The 19842-nt window shown below is 39.6% G+C and overlaps 1 protein-coding gene across 6 annotated transcripts in view; it reads right to left on the bottom strand.

Moving 5' to 3' along the window:
* NKAIN2 (sodium/potassium transporting ATPase interacting 2) overlaps positions 1 to 19842 on the bottom strand; it is a 1108222-nt gene that overhangs the window by 736310 nt on the left and 352070 nt on the right. The gene's annotated exons all lie outside the window — the stretch shown is intronic.

Raw genomic sequence — 19842 nt, 5'->3', positions numbered from 1 at the left:
ATCTATACTAGGCTAGCCTATGCTGCAGCATCTTTACTAGGCTAAGCTATACTGCAGCATCTATACTCAGCTAACCCATACTGAGGCATCTATACCTGGCTATCTATACTGCGGCACTTATACCTTTACTGTGGCACCTATAACTGAGTAACCTATATTGCGGCACCTATACCTTGGTAACCTACACCTAGGTAACCTATACTGGGGTAACTATGCCTGGCTAACCTATACTCACCATTGGCGTGCTGATCTCTCGTTATGTACCTCTGATAGCTTCCCCAGTGACTTCTTCCATGTCACTTAGCGGATTTCCTTCTCCCTCAGCGATTACATGTTCCATGGCGATTGGTGTTGATGACGCCAGGGCCACGCAGCATCATCAACATCTGGCGGCAAACTTTTTTTTTTAAATTCAACCTAACCTGTATTGAATTCAATAATTACAAAAAAAATTATAAAAAACAAAAACAGAGGTGCTCTGCTTGCTATAACTGAATTGCTGTTGTTTATCCCCTGCTTATTGCCTGAAGAAGTGGGCTGTGCCCGCGAAACGCGTTGCATCTTTGGGGTATTTTCAATAAATGTGTATATCTATACATTTACAGTCCTTGGTGTCTGCTTGAACGGAGGCGAGTCCTCCACTTCCTCCCAGCAATTTTTTAAAAATGTTATGTACTTTTATCCTTCTGGCGCCTCTGTTCACCTACCAATAGATTTGAGTCCACCCCAGGTGGAGGGGTGATCTACCCCCTTTTCTTCCTATCTACAGAGAGCGACTTCTTAATCCTGAGTGAGGACAGGTCTAATCTCCTCACCTGCCTAATGAGTGGTTACCTAGGTGGTAACCCGTGTTTGTGAGTATTACCATCTCACTGTTTCATTTATCCAATCAATTTTGACATACTACACCATATTGGGCTCTCGATTTCTCTTCAACTTCATCTTGTAAGAGAACACAGGCAGTGCCAGGGTTAACTAATTTGCTAGCTGCACTATATTTTTTTTAGAAAAGGCTCTTATCAAGCCGCAGCTGGCGAAATTGTGGGATTGTCCCAAGCCACTTTCAGAATCCTGGTCCAGGTGTTAAGCCCTATTCAGAATGTTGCTACATAGTGTTCAAAGGACTGCCTTTTACCCACAATGCCATGGGAATCTTATGGCCTTGTGTTAAATGACCGCTGTAAAATGGAAATATTGACATGCTACCGAATGGTTACCGAATTGTTATCGATATTTTATCGAATTCACACCGAATGCAGAAAAACCTTGATGAATACAACTAGAAATCGATAATCGGTAATTTAACAAACTGGAAAAAGTTATCTCAAAGACAATGATGAATCGGGGCCTATGTCCCCACATAGAAAATACATCCATACTCAAGCAGGCTGTAACAGTTTTCCTTTTGAATCTCAAGAGATCATTTGTGTGCTTCTTTCTCCCTGCAGCTCTCACCCACTGAAGAGTTACAGGCTGATTGTTTCTTCCTGCAGACAGCTCTGCCCGTGTCTGTAATTCCTCAGCATGTGACTCCTTTCACAACAGAGGATGATTTATCCAGCTTGTAAAAGATAAGAGAGCAGAGAAAAGCTGGCTAATGTAAATAACACACACACACACGGGTGTGTGCATAGAGGGGCATGGAGGGATCGTGTTCAGCAGAGCAACACTGAAGAGTTAGCAGCCTTCCAGACACAGGGTGAAAAGTCCGACAGGGGAAAGATAAGCTCATTTATTACAGAGACGGTGATAGTAGAAAGTGCTGCAGTAAGCCAGAGCATATTAGAATAGGTTTAGGAACTTGTAGGATGGTAGAAAACAGGATGAAATTTTTGTTACAGAGTCTCTTTGATGAGGGAATCTTAAAATTTAAAACACATACAGATAAGAAGTACATTTTTTCCAGAGTAAAACGAGCCATAAATTACTTTTCTCTTATGTTGCTGTCACTTACAGTAAATATTAGAAACCTGACATTACCGACAGATTTTGGGCTAGTCCACCTCTTTTCTTAGCATAGCCTTTATTCTTTATAAAGACATTCCATGATACAGATTTATAGAAAGATGCTGGCTAGTCTCCCTGCTCACTGAACACTTTTTCGGCAGTTGAACAGAGCTACTGCCATTCACCAAATGCTTTTAAAAATAAAGAAAACCCTGAGAACCCCCCTATGAGAAGTTGGGCTAGTCCGAAATCTGTCGGTAATGTCAGATTTCTACTACTTACTGTAAGTGACAGCAACATAGGAGAAAAGTAATTTTACTCTGAGAGAAATGTACTTCTTATTTGTATGTGTTTATATGTATTTAACATTTTAGGATTTTTGCGATAGAGGTCCTTTAAAGTAATTAACCCTGACTGTTCATTGGAAGGAGCAATGCTGAAGCAAAAATACTTTGGACACACAATGAAAAGGCAGGACTCATTGGAGAAGACTTTGATGCTGAGAAAGATCAAAGTCAAAAGGAGGAGGGGATGGCACAGACTGAGATGACTTTATACTATCCGCAAAAAACATGAGCTTGGACAAGCTTCGAGAGGCAGTAGAGGAGTCTGGTGTGCTGTGATCCATGGGGTCGCAAAGAGTCGGACACGACTGAATAGCGACAGAACAACCACAACAAAGTTAAGAAAAATCAGCACCAGTTCAATTTGCTACCAGTAGAGAAAAACTCAAAATATCCCGTGAAATTAGAAGTTCAAATCAAATCACTGTGTAACACTCCAATGGCAACAGATGGCGGGTGAGGAAATACATATTGCAGAGTTTGTCAGCCATCTTAATGCCCAAAGTGTGTGGTGTTAAAGGCAAGGGTGAATACCAGGTGTCAGTTCCTGCAACCATTATAAGAACATTGGGTCAGAATTCAGTGTCTCAGGGGAAAAACAGTTTCATTGGTGAGCCTGTTTAGTCATCAGTGTCAGATCATGTAAATGTGTTTCTAAATGTTCAGTATGTAATTGGATAATTTGTAAATTGTTTTAGCATTTATTTTCAAAATTGTAATGTTTGTGTTTGCAGAGAGCAGAAAAGTGTGACAGGAAACCTGTGGCCAGACCTAAGGGTAAGATGAAGTCATTCCTGCATGCTGGGCCTGGTACAATTCCCGTTTTTACAGTGGTGCATTCCGGAGTGATGTAACAGCCGCTTTGTAACGCGTCTTACCGCACTGCAATGCACCACCTATGGGACGTCAGGGCATTGTGGTATAATGGGTTGCAGCATCGTAACATATTGCATTGCGTTGCTGCTCTGACTGGTAATGCAATGCAATGGCTATTTTGAACATTTTTTTTCTCCTAGGTGATGTTTTCACTAAATATAATCATATCATTAAAATGCCTCTTAACCCACCAGCAAGCAAGAACATATTTAGAATAATTTTGATATTTATTTTTGATTTACCTTTTGGTACATTTTCAATTGGAAAGTGCAGAAAAGAAGATGAAAAATCATCTCCTATGAGAAAACTAAGATAAAGTGAATTGGACTTGGATTTTTTTTCCTTACCACTATTGGAGTAATGGTGGTGAAGAAGAAAAATCCAAGTCCAATTCATGGCTATTTTGGTTCATGCCTTAAAGGGAACCTGAAGTGAGAGGTACATGGAGGCTGCCATATTTATTTATTTTGAAGCAATATCAGTTGCTTGGTTGTCTTGCCGATTTTCTGCCTCAAAGACATCTAAACCATAGATCCCAAACAAGCATGTAGCAGATCAGGTGTTTCTGCCAAGATTAGCTGCATGCTTGTTTCTGGGTTGATTCTCACACTACTGCAGCCAACTAATAAGCAGGGCTGCCATGCATCTGGTATTCTTTAACCACTTGCCAACCGCGCACTCATAACGCACGTCGGCAAAGTAGTAGCTGCAGGACCAGAGACGCACATCTGCGTCGCCGGCTGCAGGCTAATTAATCAGGAAACAGCTGCTCGCGTGAGCGGCTGCTTCCTGTCAATTCACGGCGGAGGGCTCCGTGAATAGCCTGCGGGCCGCCGATCGCGGCTCGCAGGCTAAATGTTAACACAAGCGGAAATAATCCGCTTTGTTTACATTTTTACAACGCTGCTAACAGTAGCAGCGTTGTACTAGATCAGCGATCCCTGGCCAATCAGCGGCCGGGGATCGCTGTCACATGACAGGCAGGAGCCTGTTAGAGGCTGCACAGAACAGATCCGTTCCTGTGCAGCCTCCGATCTCCGGGGCAGGGAGGGATAAGAGGGAGAGGGGGAATCCTGCCGTGGAGGGGGCTTTGAGGTGCCCCCCGCCACCCACACGCATGCAGGAGCGATCAGACCCCCCCCCAGCACATCATCCCCCTAGTGGGGAAAAAGGGGGGCAATCTGGTCGCTCTGCCTGTTATTTGATCTGTGCTGGGGGCTGTAGAGCCCACCCAGCACAGATCTCAGAAATCAGCGCTGGTCCTTAAGGGGGGGTAAAGGCTGAGTCCTGAAGTGGTTAAAAACAAATACATATGGCAGCCTCCATATACTTCTCACTTCAGGTTCCCTTTAAACCCAATTATTTTCATTAACTTTATTACCTACTACTTCCTACCACTATCTTTTAAAATGTTTTATTGTAGAGAATGGTATGCATATAATTTGGAAAAGCAATATCAGAAAGTGATGCAATCAAAGACCCAGAGCAATGTCACAATATACCTGTAGGAAAGAAAGTATTTGTCTTTTAAAAATGCTTTGATTGAAACATGCATATTCTTTTGTTTAAACAGCAATACCTGAAAGCAGTCCTTTCAAAGACTAAAATAAATGTCACAGTGTCACAGGAGAGAATATGTTGAAAGAAATGGAAGGTCACTGCATAACTTTGATTTTTAAATTATAATAACCTACAGTAGTATATTATGTTTAACGATAGGAATGACAATAATAGTGTTTTAGGAAAACCCTGTAAAATCTAACTGTTCCTTCCCTGCATGGGTCTGTATGGCAGAAATGTAGAAATGGAGATGAATACATTTGGCAGGTATGTTTTTTTTTTTTTTTTTTTTTTTTATATATAACTTCAGTACACTTTGCAGAGCACCTTTTTCTAAAAACATAGGAAAGGGCCTCTTTGCTATATCCAGTGCCAAGAAGGTAGTGAGAAGAATGCTCTAGGAGAACTCACGGTAGAATCTGGAAGACTCCTTTAACCAGTTGAGGACCACAGGCTTACACCCCCTAGTGACCAGGCGATTTTATTTTTACAATTCAGGCCATTGCAGCTTTAATAGCTCGCTGCAGGGCCATACAACTTAGCACACAAATGAATCCTGTCCCCTTTTCTTGCCACCAACAGACCTTTCTGTTGGTGGCATCTGATTGCTGCTGCAACAGTTTTTTTTAATTAATTTAGTTGTCTTTTTTTTTTTCAAATAAATATCACTATTTTTTTTTAAATTTATGCCTCCTAACTCCCACCCTCTGCCCCCTCCCGAGATCCAATCCTATGAGAGGGATCCATTCCCATGCCTCTCTTGGGGACAGCACAGTGACAGAGCTGTCCCCCGTACAGCTCTGCCGTAGATCGCAGCGCTGTACATGTAAATAAATGTATTTTTTGCTTTGTAACAGCCTGCTAGTTGCGATCGCGAGCTAGAAGGCTGATCCCTGCGCCCGCCTCTCCCCCTCCTGCAGGGAACAGGCGCAGAGCAAATTTGGAAGCAGGGAACATAGAAATTCCCTGTGGTCCTCTGTCCTCAAATGCTTATGTCAGGCTTTTGGTGGGCAATACTTGTTTTCAGTAATTACTGTTTTCTATGCATTTTATAGGGAAAAACAAGAACAAAATTAAAAAATACACTATTTCTCCAATTCCATTCCCTATAGTTTTAAAATGAGCAATGCTACTATAAATAAAATCCATTTAAATTATGGTACTAGTACAATGTATATATTATTTGGAGATAAAGGTGTATCTTTTCTGTTTTGTTTTGTGTCCAGTCAATAATTGCAAGCCCTTAGTTACTAAAATAACAGTAATAGACCCTCATGACATACATATTAAAAAGTTGAGTCCCTAACATAACTATTTTTTTAAACAACTGTTTTATTTAGGTACCTATAGTGAAGGGGGAAGTAAGGGGTTAAAATGAAAGAAGGCTTTTTTAAAAAAAAATTTAATTTAACATATGTATGTGTATGTGAGTGTGTAATTTTATTTTTTGTCCACTAGATGTCCCCACACTATCCTGTGTGCTGTTAAGTACACGGGAAGTAGTGTATGATCACTCCCTACCTGGACTCTGATCTGTAAATGAGAACACATTCCCATTCACTGATCACCACTCTACCGTGAGGGAAAGGGACAGGCGCACATTTCCATGCGCACTGCGCATTAGATGTCCCCACATCTAACTATCTATGAAAATCTATGCCCCTAGGAGGGTAAGTGAAGTCCTGCAGGGTGTAGATATACTATCTGTTAAACAATAACTAGTTAATCCCTAGGTAGGGGTAGAAATTAAAACTTAACTGAAGAAAAAAAATATATTTTTTATTGTGACCTTGCCACTCTAACTTTTTTTTACTTGTAAAACTTTATTGAATGATTGCTGCTCTTTGCAATAGCAGCTTCATTCACTGCTTATTCAGGTTATGTACATACATGAGTGTGCACAGCGGGCAGCTTTTAATCATGGATGTAGATTCTACAGGCAGGAACATAGCAGGGGACTTTTTTTGGCTGTAGAATCTACGTTCAAAAATGTAAATTAGTTGCATACCTTTTATTCTAGGGGAAAATTCATGACTGTTATTGTTTTAGGCCAGAAAGACTTCAGTCATAGGGTATATTTTCCGTTTTATTGATATTGAATCTGAAGTTAAAGCTGTACAAATGCCTAGGCATACCCAGATAAATGTGATTTAACAGTCATGATTAGCGCTTCATGAATATTTTATTAAATTTAAACTGCACTGGAGTGTTAAATATGAGATTTATCACCTAAGCCTTGTGTGAGTTGGTGAATTTACTATACACAAATATGCACATATAATTTGGGGTAAATATTTGCAAAACATGATTGAATTTCACAAATGTGTAATGAATGTAAACTGCAGTCTTGACAGGCAGTAACCACTGTAGCTGCTAATAAAAGAAACCAATGTCCTTCAGTAACACACAGCTTGTTCAGTGTTTTATCTGTAATCTTGATGATCATATTGCTTAATTTAAGAAAATCTGCTTTGGCAGTTCATGTAACATTGCAAGCTCACTAGTTTTGATCAAGGTGATGATTTCTCCTGATCTTTTTCTCCAATCAGATGTGTGAAGACAAGTCAGAAACCAAGTCAAGTAGGTGAAGCGAGGTCATCAGGAATACTTGGATTACCAGACTGCATGAACTGGAACAGATATATTACGGATGGGAAAAAGATCAAACTGCACTTGCACTATTTCAAATCTGTAATAAACTGTTGTTTTGTTGTATAGTTTGAATGTTAACTGGTCAGGTATATATACTAGCTATAGCAGTTGCATTTGAGGTAGTAAAAAAATAACTGTATGAGAGTCACTGGATCGGTCAAAATGGCCACAGGGTACATTTGACATCTTTCATTTAATATTAGCTGACAGTGCAGCAAGCATTACGCAAACTATGTAATGCACATTATGTAGTCTTTGCAACTGATTTTATGCACACAACACATACATTACTTGCATAGCATGTGTTTACACATTTGATGTGTGTGATGCCAGTTATGCAAACTACTTTGTGTAGTTTTTTTACTCAGATTTATTGAATACACCCCTTAAACTGCTAAAAGTAGATTTACATTCCACATATGTACCAAATACTTTGTTACAAAATTGGGTCTATGTACAAAATACTGTGTAAAAGAAAAATAAAAGGGGAGGGGGCATATAATGGTTATCTATATGTGTTTCCCATGTACCAATTGCAAGTAAATATAGCCAAATAGGATTCAGTCTGTCAAATCATCCTTTTAACAACATAGTCAAAATAGGTGAATGTTAAATTGTGATGCTAGGGATAGCTAAATACGAACTGAAGACAAGTCTCAAAAACATATCCATAGGGTGCAAGTCATTAGACCTTTTCCTGGCTCAGTAGACCTTTTGTTCTTGTGAAAATATACTTTTTGTTAAAGTACCCCTGCACCGTGTGCTGTGGTTTAATAACAGTGGTTATAACAGTTTGTTTTACACTGCAGGTGCTGTGACTGAGCCACAGCACAAACCTCACCATAATTTGCCCCCTGTTGCCCCCACTCTGCCGTTCTGTGATCTTCGACTTCTGACAGAACGTCGATGCAGTGGAGAGGAAGAGGCAGTTTATCTCCTTCACCGTCTCTATGATCTCCTCTCTGCCTGCTCTTTCGTCCTAGCTAGTGGGCGGCATAGTTACTGCCTGTCTCACAGCTCTCACTACGCAGCAGGAGAGCTGTGAAGGGTGACCGCAGGCAGTGTTGTGTATTTAGATACATTTTGAATCTAGTGTACAGAGCGGTACAAATATTGCTTGTGTACGCCCTTTTGTGGCAATCAGGAACATTACAGCCTGTCCACTGCTCTACAGAAACAATGTATTACAGACGTTGGCGCTAACCCGGAAGTAATTAGAGGGTCAGTACTTTTACTGTGCGTATGTAGAAATCAAGATATGCGATTACAGAAGAATGGGGGAGATGGAGTGCCCGATATGACAGCGAGGGAAATCCTAATAAGGTAAGTAATTGTGTCATGGTTTTTCCCTGACAGGTGATTTTTACGGATTCAGGTGTACTTTAAATTCAAACCTCTAATGTTTTGCTTATGAATTCAAGATATTAACCACCCTGATGGTATGATTACTCCCAGATTTTATTGTTTAAAAGCGGTGCAATTTTTTCATCAGCTTTTAGACCCTAAAAATCATACTGCTAGATAGATCTGTGGCAGCCCTGCACATTACACACCTTCCATGGATCCGACTCAGGATTACCACTGTGAGCTACAGATTTCCATCCTGGATCCAACTCAGGATTACCACTCTGAGCTACAGATTTCCATCCTGGATCCGACTCAGGATTACCACTGTGAGCTACAGATTTCCATCCTGGATCCAACTCAGGATTACCACTCTGAGCTACAGATTTCCATCCTGGATCCGACTCAGGATTACCACTCTGAGCTACAGATTTCCGTCCTGGATCCAACAAGGGATTACCACTCTGAGCCACAGATTTCCATCCTGGTTCCAACTCAGGATTACCACTCTGAGCTACAGATTTCCATCCTGGATCCGACTCAGGATTACCACTGTGAGCTACAGATTTTCATCCTGGATCCAACTCAGGATTACCACTCTGAGCTACAGATTTCCATCCTGGATCCAACTCAGGATTACCACTGTGAGCTACAGATTTCCATCCTGGATCCAACTCGGGATTACCACTGTGAGCTACAGATTTCCATCCTGGATCCGACTCAGGATTACCACTGTGAGCTACAGATTTCCATCCTGGATCCAACTCAGGATTACCACTCTGAGCTACAGATTTCCATCCTGGATCCAACTCAGGATTACCACTGTGAGCTACAGATTTCCATCCTGGATCCAATTTGGGATTACTATTCTGAGCTACAGATTTCCATCCTGGATCCAACTCAGGATTACCACTCTGAGCTACAGATTTCCATCCTGGATCCAACTCAGGATTACCACTCTGAGCTACAGATTTCCATCCTGGATCCAACTCAGGATTACCACTCTGAGCCACAGATTTCCATCCTGGTTCCAACTCAGGATTACCACTGTGAGCTACAGATTTCCATCCTGGATCCAACTCAGGATTACCACTCTGAGCTACAGATTTCCATCCTGGATCCAACTCAGGATTACCACTCTGAGCTACAGATTTCCATTCTGGATCCAACTCGGGATTACCACTCTGAGCTACTGATTTCTGACCCGAGCCTGACTCGGGGTTACCACCAAGGAGGTAAAAGGACCACTACCACAAAAATATGTAAGACTGTAAACATTTACATATCAGATATACATTTCCCCCTGAGTAAAATGCACCATAATTTACTTTTTTCTATGTTGCTGCCATTTACAGTAAGCAGTAAAAATCTGACAGATCTGACAGATTTTAGACTAGTCCATCTCCTCATGGGGGTTCTCAGTATTTCCTTTATTTATCTCTAAAGCACTCCTTGTAACAGATTCATAAAAAAAATACCAGCCAGCCTCCATACTCATTTGAACACTTTTTTGGGCAGTTGGACTGGGCAACTGCCATTCAGTAAGTGCTTTTAGAAATTATTAAAACCCCTATGAGGAGATGGGAATCCCCTATGAGGAGATGTACTACTCCAAAACCTGTCAGTTTTTTTTACTTTTATTGAGTTTTATGTTTTGCAAAACAAACAGCAGTAGTGTCAGCGATAACAATGACAGTTACAGCATAAGTAGCAAGATACTATCACGTGTTGCAAATTTATGTACATCAACAACAACAAAAACAGTAAGAACAAACCACAAATGCCAAGTAACATTGGGAGTGGAGGCTTGACTAGATACTAAAATGTACAGTTTGTAGGCAATAGCTAGCCAGTCGAGTATTAGGCTAGGTGAACATCTAGTTTCATATCATCTTAACCCGTTCAGTACCAGTGGTCCCTGACTCCTTAAGGACCAGAGACTGCTGGCACCAAAAACTGGCTCCTTGCATTGAATTGCCGCTCTGAATTGCCAATACCGTCGTATACGATGCACAACTGTCGCCTCAGGCCACCTACTCTGCCATCTCTGTGAGCCGTTCAGGAGCTGCTTACATTGGCTCCTGACCCTGTAATCAATATAAGCCAATGGGATTTGTGCACATTGATGAAAGGGTCTGGAGCCAATGAAAGCAGTTCCTGACTGGCTCACAGAGCTCTGTTGTCATACCCACAGCAGGACAAGTGAGCTGTAGTGGGGAGGCAGCGACAAGATCATTGGGAGTAATAAGAGTGGCAAAAACACGTGGCGGCAGGTAGGTGAAATCTATGAAGTGGCAGGAATAACAGCCTCCAAACAGTGCGTACATTTTAATTACCGCTGTCTGGAAGCAGTTAAGCAGCATTACTCATGCTGTGTTGTGGTTTGTTCCAAATGCTTCTCCACCACCAAATTACACTTGCAGAGGAAGGGTGAGGTCTGTATTTTCTGATAGATTTGCATTCTGATTGTAGCTCTATAACTACAGCCCACACATGTGGCTTATGCACACAAGTTTCTGTAGAGTTCACAAAAAGTAGGTACCTTTGCCTGTGTAAAACTAATATCATATTACTTTTTTTCTGACTAAGATATATGTGTATCCACTTTGATATAATAACTATTGTGGGATTTGCATAATTGTCCTAAGGCACATCTTCCATTAACATTGTACCACTTCATTTGACTCTATATCATGATGATTCCTTTCAATTAATATAACCTGAATACACGCTCAGAAAAACCTACATAATTTCCTGTCATGTTGAATATAAATGGTAATCTGTCAAAGTATTTTAATATATTTTCTTCACTGCCTAAGGGCATATTGAGGATGCAACTCATTTAGTACATAGAGTAGAGAGAGGATGTCTAAAAAGCTTGTGCCAAATGAAACGAGAACTGGCAAAAGCCTAATGAATCTAATATTTCAAGAGCTTCAGACGTATTCCTCTTTTGCACAATGGAATAGACATTTTAAAGTTTTCTGCACTTTTTTATGGCGTTATGATAATAAGCTTTTTTAGCATATGGAATTCACAGAACCTAGAAGTATATACATTATATTTGTATACACTAGAATTTCTGTTCATGTAAGAGTTTATTTTCTTTTTCTACAAAAAAAAAAATCAGTTCTTATTTATTTGCTGTAGTAGTTGAGCTACATATATAAATCATGGCTGACTTCGTCCCACAAAGGTCTTACACCAAGTACAATGCAGAGGCTGCACAAGCACAAAGTAAAAAGAAAAATTGAATAAACTATTTTATAATATATAAGCAACCCCAAAAATATGTATTTTTTTGTGTACTGGAAAGATATAGTGAGACTCCCAGTCAATATATAAAAGTACTGCACGCTGTAATGTCAATCATATGTTACGGCCAGAACCCGAAGTTTGGCCACTTCTAGTTCTGGCCAGCCACTTTGGGTTCTGGCCGGCCAATGTGCGAAGTGGCCGCTGCGCTGCGGCCAATGTTAGAAATGGATTTATTCCTGTGACATTAATGTATCTTCTGGCCGCAGCGCAGCGGCCAAACGTATAACCACTTAGTTAATTTATTGCAATTAAGCCGGCGGCAATGTAACAATTCAAGCCGCCGGCTTTTTATCTGCCCCTCTCTCTCTCTCTCCTCTTATGGGCAGCCGGCGGGGGACACGCATGTCCCCGAGAGTCGTTCGTCGCACCAGGAAAGCAGAGCGGGGGGGGGGGACACTCGTGTCTCCGCCGGCTGCCCATAGGAGAGCGAGAGAGGCGGGGGGAGAAGGAGAGAGAGGCAGAGAAAAAGCCGGCGGCTTGAATTGTTACATTGCCGCTGACTTAATTGCATTAAATTAACTAAGTGGTTATACGTTTGGCCGCTGCGCTGCGGCCAGAAGATACATTAATGTCACAGGAATAAATCCATTTCTAACATTGGCCGCAGCGCAGCGGCCACTTCGCATATTGGCCGGCCAGAACCCGAAGTGGCTGGCCAGAACTAGAAGTGGCCAAACTTCGGGTTCTGGCCGTAACACATATAAACAACTGCAGAAGCCACAAATATATACAAAAGTTGTGGTTGTCAACTAGCTCTTGTGCAACATGCACAACAGCATTATTACAGAGTTAAATTGATGTTAATTTCATTCATAACATCAGGATAACAGAATTTATGAAATGACCACTACAATATATGTTCTTTTTGTCAAAATGTGTTGAAAAAGCCTTCACAGACTTTCCTGATGTATACTTTATAAGTTTTGTTTTCTCAGAGGCAAGCCAAGGTGGTCATCCAAAATATTTCTGGTTTGAACTGAACAAAACAAAAAATGATTTCTAGACATAACCATTTCCAAGGAGCACAAATAAGCTTGATACAAGAGAAATTAGTTTATATGTTTGAAAGCACAATTAAAAAACTGAAGCAGGCAAGAACGTATGGAGTTGAAACAAAAAGCCCCAAAATATTGACCAATCAGTCTATCATTAAAGTATATGAAGTATGTGATGTATCCTCTTTTTAAAAACAAGCAAAACAAAGCAATCTGGATCCTAGGATCCAGTGATGGGTCATATGGAAAAATAGGTAGACCCAATTGGTCAATATAGAACTATATTAAACTCAAGAAAAGGTGACCAATATGGATCAAGGTATTATCAACATTAAGTCAACAAATGATATGGGCTCCCCACATATGTTACAAAAATACCAAAAATCTTTATTAAGGTAAAAAAAATACATACCAACAATAAAAGCAATTAAAAAATTGGACATACAATCTCCCAATTGAAACCAAATATAATTGGTAATCCTACTCCTAGTTTAATATAAGTGGGGTAAATACAACAATGGCATCAATAAATGCCCAGCAGGCCAGAAAAATATGTGACTGTATTTTTGCAGACTGTCTGCATGGCAGCATGGAGTCAAAATGTGGCTCAGCGTGCATTCCTATAGTATGAAAAGGTAAGAAGGCATGGACTGCCATGCTTTTGAAATGGAGAACAAAGCCAAACTGAAGGCTGTTTTCCAAACTTCATTTAAACTATTGTATATATAACAATGCTACCAAACCTAGGTCAATCTATAGCTAGAGGAATAATTTCCAAACCTAGTTAAGTTAGGCGTTTATCACTAACTGTTATACAACCCCAGTGGACATGGAAAAAGGTACTTTAGCCTTATTTTAGCTTGCACTTGCAAGATATTCCTCCTATAGATAAAAATCATATTTTTAAAGTTGCAAGGGAAGTCTATGAACCAGTGTCCCTGGTGTTTCAAGATAGGAATTGAAACCTGATAGCAAAGGTGGAGACCACAAGTCTGATTGACTAGAAGGTAAGGGGTGGGCTTACTTTTCCTCTTTCTTCCCACTTAAACAAAAGGACTCTCACCTATACAGTGATAACAGAGATCCAGCGTGCCTGATCCTCTAACCATTGTCAAGGATATTTATACAGTTCTTTCAGTGTTTGCTCTTAGTGGAACTGACTACGCTTGCTTTTGGTACCATTTCTTGTTTTCTTTCTACTGCTTACATACAAGCAGTTTGCAATATTTCATATGTTTTGTATTTAAGTACCAAAAGCACCAATTAGCATCCACTTTTTTGTGTTTTGCGATGTTCTGTACATAGCCCTCAATTGCAATGCAGAAAAAATGCAGCAGGTCAGCAACTGCCTCCTGGGAAAATCAGAATGTATTCAATGTGAATGCATTCCTGTGATTCCTATGAAAAAAGTGCTGCTGACTTTGCAATCGGCAAAGTACCAGTGTTCCATAACACTATTGGTGTGAAAGGGCACTAAATGTATGTTTGCTATAACATTCTTATGTGCTTGGGGCTCAGATACATGTATCTTTTTTTAGGACCATGCTGATGGCTGAAGCGCTAACAGCTATTGGAAACGTACAATACTGTATGCATTTCTGACAGCAAAGCCATCAGTGGTAAGAAGAAATGCAAAGAGTAGCAGTTTGATGCATATTGAAAGTATGACCAAATAGAGTAGACCTCCACAGATGAAAGGACTAGTAGAAGAAAAAAGATAATGGAGATCAAAAAGGGTACATTGTAACTTTTTTTACTATCAAAACTATTGGAGAAAAACTGAAAACCTAGCTGCACTTTCTATATATGATGGAGAAAGCAGGATGAACAGCGAATGTAAAGTTAAGACTAATTGCAGGAACCTTCCAACCTTGTACTGCTTGCATCTGCCTTGTAAACTCCCTCATGGACCAAGACATAAGTGGAGGAATCCCACTTATCTTCATTAGTGTCATTCCACTGCTTCTACAATTATGAACATATTTCTTTTGCTTCTAAACTGCAGTTGTTATGATGGGTATACAAATCAAATCTCACCTCTAAGTTTAAAACTTTGTTTTAAAAGCAATCAAAATGCATTTATGAAATGGCAAATGTCTTGGCCCTTGGCCTATCACTCAAATGTATCCCTGCTAGCATAACAAGCTAAACAGTAATTATCATATTGTAGAATATGTTATGGGTGTGTGGTCAGTTGCATCACAGAAGAGCAGATGTTTCCAGAAACATGTATTTACCTATGAGCAAATGGAATGAAATGACTGGAGTGTATTGTATATAGATTTACTTATATTTGCATGTGAATAGGGATAGGGCATTTTAAATGCATTCTACAATTGCCATGTAACAGAATTAGTCCAGGTATTATAATGGGCAAGTCTGGATTTGGATAGTTTGACTTTCTTAGAATTGATATGTTAAAGTGGTATGGTCACCATAAAAATCAAATTTCAACAGCAACAGGTCTGCGTGTAATAAGTGATAAAAATGCTAATCCTGCATTCAAAACTTGCAAAACTTTTTCTGCTGTTATGGTTTGTAGTTATCACATACATGCTGGGAGTTCTTTTTATCTATAATATATTCCTCCTTTTCCATTTATTTCCCTGCTTAGCTGCTTATCAGAAACACCCTCTTATTACTTGTGTTTACAAGCAAGGCTGAGGTGACTCAGTGATTGGATGTGTAAATAAAAAAAAAGACAGTGCAGTTGTTAGTATACATCTCAGTGGGAATGTGTGAAGACTCTGGGAGGAGAGCAGCTAATGAATACACAATGAGCAAGAGAAGGGAGGGGGGGAAACAAGAGTCAGGAAGGATATGATGTCAGCATTAGCTTGGCAAGATGGCCACTGCCTAGAATAGGATTTTCTGCTTTTCCTTTGTAAAATTCATAGGAATCATTACGTGGATAGCACAATACATCTGTTATGTAAGTAGAAGTAGTATTTATCTACTTATATATGTGGTTTTTATTTCTAGGTTAGCATGGATGCCGCTTGTTCTTTAACAGGTCAAAGGAAAGCACTACATCAAATGTATCCATTATTGGCATTCCATTTGTTAACATAACAAAAATGGGTAATAATCACTAGTTTTCTCCTTGCATTCAAATGTCATGTAAATTACATTCAGCATATTGACCAGGCTATTTTTTACAATTCAGGCTATTTTTTACAATTCAGTGCTCTGCAGCTTTAATAGTGTGCTGCATAGTCATACAACTTATCAGCCAAATGAATTGTGCCTCCTTTCCTGCCCATCAGCAGAGATTTCTGTTTGGTGGGCTCTGATTGGTCCTGCACAAAGTATTTTTTTATTAATTTATTTGTTTTGTTTTTTTATAAATTGTATTTGTGTGTATTTTTTTCAGCCTCCCTCCCCCCAACAGCCAATCAGCAGGATCGTCTCTCATAGGCATCAGCCTATGAGAGCGATCCTTCTTCTTTGCCCTCCAGGGGACAGCCATGTGACAGGGATGCCCCAGTACAGCCCTGCGGTAGATTGCAGTGCTGTACAACGAAAAGAAACAGCCGTTTCTTTGCAGTCTGCTAGCAGTGGTCGCCAGTGGCAGACTGTTGATGGAGCTGAGCTCCGTCACTCAAGTGGGGATGCACATGCATCAGCACCCAATCCCCTCTAATCTCATCCCCCAGGTCCTGGGGGAGCCACCTTCCCCACGCCTGTCGGCATTAGACAGTCAGGAAGAGGTTAATAGAATTCTGAGTCAAAGAAAAAGACCTTTTATTAAAAAACAAACAGGTATCGGATATATTTTAAATAAAAATACAGTGGACTGTATTATTTATAAATTTAGTAAGATAGCAAATATGTTTTCCATTTTTATTCTGCCGATATGCATTTTGCTAATATATTATTCCAACAAAATACACTTTTCGTTAGAATACTATAGGTACATACAGAAGTTAAATTGGACATGATTTGATTTTTGTCTCTTGTAGTCAATTATCAAAGCATTTTGTCTAGTAACGTTGTTATACAGTAATACATCTGTGTATTGTACCACCAATGCATGGCTTTACTAAACATCCATTTGCTGTTACTTCCCTCACTAAAACTATATAACATACCCTTGCTTGCTATAGCTGCATCCTAAATACTGCCTAGAGGGATTACAGGACACCTTGCAGTGCAGCTTTCTCCAAAGCAAATAATAAGCTGAAAAGAATGAAGACTTCCTTTAGTAGAAATGTGTTCTGTTAAAAACTGTAGGTATCAGGAGAAGCTGTATTGATGGCTGACATATCGTGAATGTTCAAGTCTAAAGCTGGCCATTCACTATGAAAAGTAATTATTCATTTTCAAGTTATCTGTGAATATCCTCATTCTACATGTGCCTCCTCTAGGGCATATTATTCACGATCCCCACTGTGAATAATGTCAGGTTCCAACTGACCCCAGCTGAGTGAGCCTGCTCTACCTCCTTTCACTACAACAGAGCACTTCCAACATTCTCAGTGGGATTTATCTGTTCCACATGCCTTGTGCTATTGTCAGCCATTGATATCACAGTTATCTAGCTGGTCAAAAGCAGAAAGCAAATTCTTTTGTACCATGTAAGCGAAAAGAGATATGTAGACAGAAAAATGATACCCTTTGATGCATAACAATTTTAGAATGTCAGGTTTTAGACATCTTAATCCAATAAGTATTATCACATGCCTATCATAGGAGCTAACATACAAAAAACACATGCAAAAATGGTTTACATTACTACCTCAAAAAAAAAAACAGTGGCATGCAAAATAAAGTATTCACATGCACCAGAGAAACAAAGCTTGTTAGTATGTAACATTTATTTTTTCAAATAGGCCAGACTCTTTTTCTGGCATTTCAGTTATTGCTCACTGTATTCATAGAAAGGACCAATTATATAAAATACGAAGTCTCTCAGTTCTTGTGGTACAAAAAATATCAAAACATCTTTATTGACATAGGTACAAAAATTCTTTGTTAAAAAAGAAGAAATCTCTGTAAGGTGCTCCTCATAGGATAGTCACAGGAATATTCAATAGTAGCAAGAGCTTAAAGTATTCAACAATATATCGATTAGCAGTATATAAATTGGCAACGACACGCTCGTTTCGGGCATAAAAATGCCCTTCATCAGGCCACTGTATAAGCACTTTCTATATATCCTGTTGGCGACATATGGCAGGAGCAAGAAACAAAACCAGCATCTAACTTAGCAGACGCATATCACACTATCCTGACGGCAGGTAAATAAAGAACCGTGCAGCTAGAAGCAGTAATTTCAGTTATTGCTTCCAGGTGGAAGGCACAGTTTAGTGTCAAAAATAGTAGGGAATCTACCTAGATGAAAAGACATCTCTCATCACAGGGTGGGGCATTTAGCACCACTATTTACGTATGTATATTGTGCTTGGGCATTAACAATATTTTCCATGCATTGAGGCATAATGTTTTGTACAACTGGTGTTATCCACATTGTGTTTGGGATTTTCTGAGGATGGGGGGGGGAGGTGGGAGGGGGTATTTCATGCAACATAGAGAAATTGCAAAAAGATTGCATAGTGCAATTATTATTAGTAGTATTATCTTGCCATTTAACTTTCCCTCAAGAACTTGAGGATATCCTAGTAAAAAATAATCTTAATAAAGCTTTATCAGCAATTTATCGAAATATTATACTGATTACAGAACCCCATCTTACAACCTATAAACAGCCTTGGCTTAGCCTATTACCAAATCTGGATGATGAGGAATGGGAGGATGCTTGGATCAAACCCTTCAACTATCTAATAGCAACCCGTGACAGGTTAATACAATTTAAAATACTCCATAAGGCATATCTAACTCCTGCAAAATGTGTCTAAATGTAATGTATCTAGCCCATTACTGTGTTGAAGATGTGCTGACATAGATCACATATTATGGCAGTGTCCCAAACTGGCCCCTGCTGTTTGGAAATCCATCTGTGAATATATATCCAAGATCACTAAGATCCACACACCTAATGACCCTCTATATTGTATTCTGGGAGACACCACTAAATTAGCCACTACTCGCACCCAAAGAAGACTCTTGGGACTGTTATCATATTACTATTGCAAAGCAATTATTCTAAATTGGAAAAAAGAAGGTCCACCTTCAATACAATATTGGAAAAAATGAGTTAATACATCTTTGCACTTATGTAAGGCTGCTTATCTAAAATTGAAAAAATCTGGAAGCCATGGACCAGTAACAAGCACACAAACTAAGGTTACAAAGTAAATTCTTTGATATATTTATATAGCCTGTTATGTCTATAATCAATATGTAAAATTACATTGACTAAGCATCAGACTACTATATCTGTGGTGTTATATTGGTAAAGATATGTGTGATGGATGGGGGGAGGGGGGTGGGTTACCAAATGTACTGTATAAGTAGTATCCTCTGCTTAGTTTAAGTCATGTGCATGTTTTTCTCTTTCTCTGTTTTGCACTCACCTGCGAGTGAGTCTTTTTTTTAAATTTATAATGATGTTCTTAAAAACCTAAATAAAAAGAATCTTTAAAAAAAATTACTTTCCCTCAAAGGGTCTCACAATCTAATCCCTACTATGTCTATATCGTAGTCTAGGGCCAATTTAGGGGAAGCCAATTAACTTCTCTGTATGTTTTGGGGATGTGGGAGGAAACCAGAGTGCCCTGGAAGACCATACAAACTCTGTGCAGATAGTGCCCTAGCTGGGATATGAACCAGAGACCCAGCACTGCAAGGCAAGAGTGCTAACCACTAAGCCACTAGTGCAATGCTTGCTATGTAATTTTTATAAG

Source organism: Hyperolius riggenbachi, chromosome 4 (genome assembly GCF_040937935.1).
Source record: "Hyperolius riggenbachi isolate aHypRig1 chromosome 4, aHypRig1.pri, whole genome shotgun sequence".
NCBI lineage: Eukaryota > Metazoa > Chordata > Amphibia > Anura > Hyperoliidae > Hyperolius > Hyperolius riggenbachi.
This window is presented reverse-complemented; position numbering and strand designations above follow the sequence as displayed.